Source organism: Mirounga leonina, unplaced genomic scaffold (assembly GCF_011800145.1).
Source record: "Mirounga leonina isolate KUSES-001 unplaced genomic scaffold, KU_Mleo_1.0 Mir_366, whole genome shotgun sequence".
Taxonomy (NCBI): domain Eukaryota; kingdom Metazoa; phylum Chordata; class Mammalia; order Carnivora; family Phocidae; genus Mirounga; species Mirounga leonina.
This window is the reverse complement of record NW_023270709.1, coordinates 1,180,609-1,188,406: the sequence shown is the minus strand read 5'-3', so window position 1 is coordinate 1,188,406 and position 7,798 is coordinate 1,180,609.

Sequence of the window (7,798 nt, the reverse complement as noted above, 5' to 3'; positions counted from 1 at the left end):
AAGACCCCAGGCACCCAGGTCCCCTGCCAGAGATGCACATTATCAACTCCTCATGTATCCTTCCTGAGAAAAATGTATACAAATGTTATTGTTGACATCAAGAAGGAGTACTGGAAGGGTGACTGGGTGGCTCAGTCAGTTAAGCGTCCAACTCTTGACCTTGGCTTAGGTCTTGATTTCAGGATCGTGAGTTCAAGCCCTGTGTTGGGCTCCACACTGGGCATGGAGCCTACTTAAAAAAACAGAAGAAGAAGAAGAAGTACTGGAAAGAAATAGGAAAAAAAATGTTTCTTTTCAGTTTTCCTGGGTGCTGTCATCAAGGAGCTGGATAGAGAGGTCACAGTGGAGAGGCAGAAACCTCATAGGAAGTTTCCTAAGCTCTCCTCTCCTTCAATCCTTGCCCCATTCCTGACCTTAACACCTGTGGAGTCCAGGGCTGCTCAGAAGCTTCTTCATACCTCTATTGATGCCCAGCCTTCAGGTCAGCCTCCCCTGAGTGACTTACAGCCCAGGTCCTCCCAGGCTGCTCAGTCAGAATTCAGGAGCAGCGCAGCGGCGCCCCCGTGTGGTCACAGGGATGAGGTTGGAAGACCCAGCTCCCCTTTCTCTAGCTCAGCCAGGAGCTCCCAGGGTCTCCCTCTGCTCCCAGCCCCAGAGCAAGGCTTTGAACACAGAGGTTGCCCCTGTCCATGTCAGGTTGGGGTGCAAAATGTTTCCCCAAATCCAAAATAATATGTGTTTCCACAGATATTTCCCTTGTGTGACCATTGATTCTGCTCTTAGGATATAGCAAGGTCTCCAGGCAATAACAGCTGGTTCCCAGGTCTGGGGTGGACCCCACAAAGAAACTGAGTGTCCTGTCTCCAAAGATAGGACCTAGGAATTCTAAATCCCTGTCACTTATTTCTGCTGCTGCCTCTGGAGTTTGACTCAGTTCAGTAAGTCTCAAGATATGGCATGAAGGACGAGGGGAAGAAGCCCGCAGTGCATTGAGTCTAGAAAGGGGAGGATGTTCCTGGGGAAGTGAGGCTGGGGTGTAAGTAAGAACATCGGAGGGGTAGAGGGTCCAGTGAGGGAAGAAGGAGTCAGGGAGAAGAGTGGCATGGGAAGGGCTAGCCTAAGGAACACCTGTTTTTGTTTGGAGAGGGCTCTCTGGGTCCTGGACTAGGTACTAGAGAGTGAAGGGCTGATGCAGTGCCAGCCCTGGAGGGACCAACCCTGGGGTTTCAGGGTCCCACTCCCTGTGTTAGTACCTCATGACCATGGCTGAGCCCAGACCAGAGTCAGCCAGTTGTCATGGCCTTCAGTTGTCCTTCCTCCTCTATGACAAGCTGAGGAGCCCCTGAGGACCGTGTGCTGAACATGCAGTGTGGGCTGGACACCAGTGTGCGCTACAAGGACCTCAGCAATAGGACCCGGGGTACTGACCACCCATTTCCCAGTAGCGGTCCCTACACCCTCCATAACTCACTGCCGAGGAGTCTGGGGTCCTGCATATTTCCTTGCCCCAAACACCCAGACCCTGATACTGTACTCCTCAGGTCTCTGCTACTCCCAACCCCTGAACTTAGAAGCTCATGCTGCATTCCCAGTCCCAAATCTCATTTCTACCGACCACTGACCCAACACTACGGCGGTGCTACAGACTGAATGTGCACCCAACCCCCCAGATGCATATGTTGAAATCCAATCCCCAGTATGATGGTATTAGAAGTTGGGGCCTTTGGGAGATGATTAGATTGCAAGAGTAGAGCCCTCATACATGGGATTAGAGTCCTTATAAAAGAGACTCCAAAGAGTATGTTGTTTAAGTCAACCAATCTGTGGTGTTTTGTGGTGAACATCCAACAGACTGAGACAACCTCCAAAACCAAACACTGCTAAGCTCTTCAGTCTCAGACCCACTTGAAGGAATCTGGTCACAGCATGTATTCATTTATTCACAAATATTTAATGAATGTCTCTGTGCCAAGCATGATTCTAGGCCTGGTAATCATTTAATCAAAACAGACAAAACACCTGCTCTCCTGATGCTTACAGTTTGAAAGGAAAGACAAACAACAAATAAAAACACAATAATAGTATTACTATGGTATTATATAGTATGTGTTCCTGTTACCTATTGGTGGGTAACAAACAATCCCAAAATAAAACTACCTTTTTATTCGCTCTCACTGTATGCATTGACTGGGCTCAGCAGGCAGCTCTTCTGCTTCATGTGACACAGTCAGGGCTGTAGTCACCTGGAGTCCCAGCTGGTCCAGAACATTCAAGAGGTTTCTCTCGTGGGGCGCCTGGATGGCTCAGTCAGTTAAGCATCTGCCTTTGGCTCAGGTCGTGATCCTGGAGTCCTGGGATTGAGCCTCACATGGGCTCCCTGGTCAGTGGAGAGCCTGCTTCTCCTGCTGCCCCTCACCCCCCTCATGCTCTCTTGCTCTCTCTCAAATAAATAAATGAAATCTTAAAAAAAATAATAATAACAAGGCATCTTATGTCAGAACCTCAGAAGTCAAGCAGTGTCACCTTCTCATGTTCTAGTCATCAAAACTAGTCACTGATTAAAGAAGAGGGGAGGGCGCCTGGGTGGCTCAGTTGGTTGGGCGACTGCCTTCGGCTCAGGTCATGATCCTGGAGTCCCTGGATCGAGTCCCGCATCAGGCTCCCTGCTTGGCAGGGAGTCTGCTTCTCCCTCTGACCCTCCCCCCTCTCATGTGCTCTCTCTCATTCTCTCTCTCTCAAATAAATAAATAAAATCTTTAAAAAAAAATAAAGAAAGAAGAGGGGAATTAGCCCCCACCTCTAGACAGACGGTGAGGTCACATTGCAAAAGAACATGAGGGGTGGAAAATATTGTTGAGGCCATCTTTGAAAAAGAACACTTCACAATGTGTTAGATAGTGACTGGAGATGTAGAGGAAAAAATAATGCAAAGTTGACAATCAATGCAAGATGATGGGAGAAGTGGCACTATTAAATAGGGTGGTAATAGAGAAATCTGTCACATTTCTATACACTAGTAATGAAGCAACAGAAAGAGAAATAGAGAAAACAATCCCATTTACAACTGCACCAAATGTAATAAAATACCTAGGAATAAACTTAACCAAGGAGGTGAAAGACCTGTATTCTGAAAAATATAAAACACCGATAAAAGAAATTGAAGATGACACAAACAAATGGAAAGACACTCCCTGTTCATGGGTTGGAAGAAAAATATTGTTTAAAAATCCATTCTAGGGGCACCTGGGTCGTTCAGTTGTTAAGCATCTGCCCTCGGCTCAGGTCATGATCCCAGGGTCCTGGGATCGAGCCCCGCATCCAGTTCCCTGCTCAGTAGGAAGCCTGCTTCTCCCTCTCCCACTCCCCCTGCTTGTGTTCCCTCTCTCGCTGTGTCTCTCTCTGTCAAATAAATAAATTAAATCTTTAAAAAAATAAAAATAAAAAAATAAAAGTCCATTCTATCCAAAGCAATCTACAGATTTAATGCAATCCCTATCAAAATACCAACAGCATTTTTCACAGAACTAGAACAAACAATCTTAAAATTTGTATGGAACCACAAAAGACCCCAAATAGCCAAAGCAATCTTTAAAAAAGAAAAATAAAGCTGGAGGTATCACAATTCCAGATTTTAAGTTATATTACAAAGCTGTAATAATCAAAACAGTATAAAAAAAAACAGTACGGTACTGGCACAAAAGTGGACACGTAGGTCAATGGAACAAGATTGAGAGCCCAGAAAGAAACCCACAATTAATAGAGTCAATCTTTGACAAAGAGGGTAAGAATATGCAGTGGGGAAAAAACAGTCCCTTCAACAACTGGCGTTGGGAAAACTGACTAGTTGTTTTTTTTTTTTTTTTTTCTTTTGCTACATGCAAAAGAATGAAACTGGACTTCTTCCATCATACACAAAAATAAACTCAAAATGGATTAAAGACCTAAATGTGAGACCTGAAACCATAAAACTCCTAGAAGAGAGCACACGCAATAAGTTCTCTGACATGGGCCATAACAAGTCCTTCTTGCTCCAACCTCCTTTACTTCTGCCATTTCTTCCGTCATAGCCTCAGCTCTGACCTCTCTCTCTCCTCTTCTGCCCTCCAGGGGTAGGAATGGCTCTTTCCCACTGAGGAACAGGCTCTGGGCAAGGAGCTGGGCTCTAGCTGAGGCTGAAGGAAGGAAAGGCTCAGGGGCCAGGAGTCAGGGAGGGAGAATGGGAACAGCCAGAGCAGAAGCTGGAAGGCTGGCGGAGGTCATGAAGGAAGGTGTTTCCATATCAGTTTTCTCTCATAGTCCAGGAAAGCCATCTTTCTCCCAGGCCCAGAGGCATGGAAAGAGCAGCAGGAACAGAGAACTATCCCACATGAAGGAAAAATATAAGTGATTCCCTCTCTGCTCTCTTTTTCCTCTTGCCTATTCTGGTCAACTTCATAAATGAAACTTGTTCATGAAACTTGAAATTTTTTTCTTTTAGTAAAGTCTCCAAATATTAGGGAATTAAATTGTTAATGTCTAAGCCCTACAGCCTGAAAACATAGAAGCTTTGGCAAATGACACATATGGAGAACTGGCCATCGTACATTGGGTACTAAAGGCTGCACTGAACAAAGTCTAATGTGGTGCTGAAATGCGATCCACTGACTTGACTGTGGGAGCTTGAGCAGCTCTTGGAACCTCTGTGTCCTCTTTACAAAAGTGAAATGAGCACCCAGTACCCAGATTTTTGTCTCTACATGTCATTCTCCAATAAAAGGAACCAGCGTTCCTTAGGAAAAAAAGCTAATTCTATGACCAAGACAGAAAAAAAAACACAGGATGAGCCTGGAATATCTTGCAATGCCAGAAAGGAAGTATACCTCCCCAAAAGAGGGGCATGTCAAAGGGACACAGGAGCCAACGTGAAAGAGCTCCCTATGAACAGGGCTGCAACAATATGAGCAACAAAATGACCATAGTATTGTATTATAACCCAAAATATTTTTTAATATATTGAGTTCATACAGAAATACATAAATGATCAATAAATTGGAAAATGGGGAGAGAAGGAACAAACAAATCTTCATTACAGAATAATCCAAGTAATATGAAGATAATTCCCTTTCCAGAAGGTAGAGCTTGATTGCCCTCCCCTTGAATGTGGGCTGGACTTGGTGACTCACGTCCAAAGAATAGAATATGGAAAAGAAAAAATTACTACTAATTGCAAAGTTACTACTTTACAGTAGAGAAACGTGGCAGAAATAACCTTAATCGAGTGTTAAAGTTTATGTTGATATCATGCACCCTCTGATATGATGTGATGAGAAGGGCACTCTACCTCTATGGTATTATTCCTTAAAATCGATTACCCCAGTCTAGTCATGAGAAAACATTAGACAAATCCACACTGAGTGACATTCTACAAATTATCTGTCCAGTAGTCTTCAAAACTCTCAAGGTCATGAAAATAGGTAAAAACTAAGAAACTTGGGCACCTGGGTGGCTCCGTTGGTTAAGTGACTGCCTTCGGCTCAGGTCATGATCCTGGAGTCCTGGGATCGAGTCCCACATCGGGCTCCTTGCTCAGTGGGGGGTTCTGCTTTTCCCTCTGACCCTCTTCCCTCTTGTGCTCTCTGTCTCTCATTCTCTCTCTCTCAAATAAATAAATGAAATCTTTAAAAAAAAAAAAACTAAGAAACTCAACAGATTAGAGGAGACTAAGGGGACATAACTTAATGCACTAAGGTGCCCTGGGCTATTAGGTAACTCCCACTATAATGTTCCATTGCAAAACAGAAAGCACTAGGCCTAGATAGGTTCATTGGTGCATTCTACCAAACATTTAGGTAAGAAGTTATAGCAATTCTCTACAATCTCTTCCAGAAGATAGGTGCAGAAGAATACTCTAACTCATTTTTGAGGCCAGTATTACCCTAACACCAAAACTAAACAATAATATTACAAGAAAGAAAACTACAGATCATTATCTATCATGAACATACATGTAAAAATCCTCAACAAAATATTAGCAAATCAAATCCACAATGTATAAAAAGAACAATATACTGCAACTAAGTGGGATTTATCCCAGGTACACAAGGCTAATCCAACATTTTAAAATCAATTAACATAAACCATCAATATCAACAGGCTAAAAAGGAAAAACCACATGATCATATCGATAGATGCAGAGAAAGTATTTGACAAAATCCAACACCCATTCATAATTAAAAAAAAAAAACCCTCTTAGTGAACGAGGAATAGAGAACTTCAACTTGATAAAGAACACCTACAAAAAACCCCACATCTAACATCATACTTTATAGTGAGAAACTACAAGTTTTCTTGCTAAGATCAGGATCAAGGCAAGGATGTCCCCTCTCACCACTTTTCAACATCCTACTAGAAGTCTGAGCTAATGCACTAAGACAGAAAAAAAGGAAATAAATGGTATACAGATTAGGAAGGGAGAAATAAAACTGGGTTTGTTGACAGATGGCATGATCGTCTATGCAGAAAATCCAAAGAATCAACAACAAAAAAATTCCTGAAACTAACAACAGACGATTATAGCAAGGTTGTAGGATATAAGGTTAATATATATGTCAATCACTTTCCTCTATAGATCTTCCTCAGCTTACAATAGGGTTATGTCTCAGTAAGCCCATCACAATTTGAAAATACTGTGAAGTCAAAAATGCATTTTTTTGCTCTTTTAAGTCTTTTTTTTTTTTAATGTCCATCCCCCAGTTACCCCATCCCTTCACTTCTCTCCCCTCCAGCAACCCTCAATTTGTTTCCTATGATTAAGAGTCTCTTATGGTTTTTCTCCCTCTCTGATTTCATCATTTTACTTATTCCTCTCTTCCTCTATGAGCCTCTGTTTTGTTTCTTAAATTCTACATGTGAGTGAAATCATATGATAATTGTCTTTCTCTGATTGACTTATTTCACCTAGCACAACACCCTCTAGTTCCAACCACGTCGTTGCAAATGGCAAGATTTCATTTTTTTTTATGGCTGCATAATATTCCATTGTATATCTATACCACATCTTCTTTATCCATTCATCTGTCGATGGACATCTCTGCCCTTTCCACAGTTTGGCTATTGTGGACATTGCTGTTATGAAATTTGGGGTGCACATCCCCTTCGGATCACTATGTTTGTATCTCCAGGGCAGATACCTAGTAGTACCCAGTAGTATCCAGGGCAGACCCAGCAATTGCTGGGTCATAGGGTAGCTGTATTTGCAACTTTTTGAGGAACCTCCATACTGTTTTCCAGAGTAGTTGTACCAGCTTGCATTCCCACCAACAGTGTAGGAGGGTTCCCCTTTCTCCACATCTTCACCAACATATGTTGTTTCCTGACTTACTAATTTTAGCATTCTGACCAGTATGAGGTAGTATCTCATTGTGGGTTTTTTTTTTTTTAAGATTTTATTTGTTTATTTGTCAGAGAGAGAGAGTGCACAGGAAGGGGGAGAGGCAGGCAGAGCAGGCAGAGGGAGAAGCAGGCTCCCTGCTGAGCAAGGAGCCCAATGTGGGGACTCCATCCCAGGATCATGACCTGAGCCAAAGGCAGACGCTTAACCGATTAAGCCATTCAGATGTCCTTGCATTGTGATTTTGATCAAAAATTCATTTTTTTAAGATTTTATTTGGGGCACCTGGGTGGCTCAGTCGTTAAGCGTCTGCCTTCGGCTCAGGTCATGATCCCAGGGTCCTGGGATCGAGCCCCACATCTGGCTTCCTGCTCCGCAGGAAGCCTGCTTCTCCCTCTCCCACTCCCCCTGCTTGTGTTCCCTCTCTCT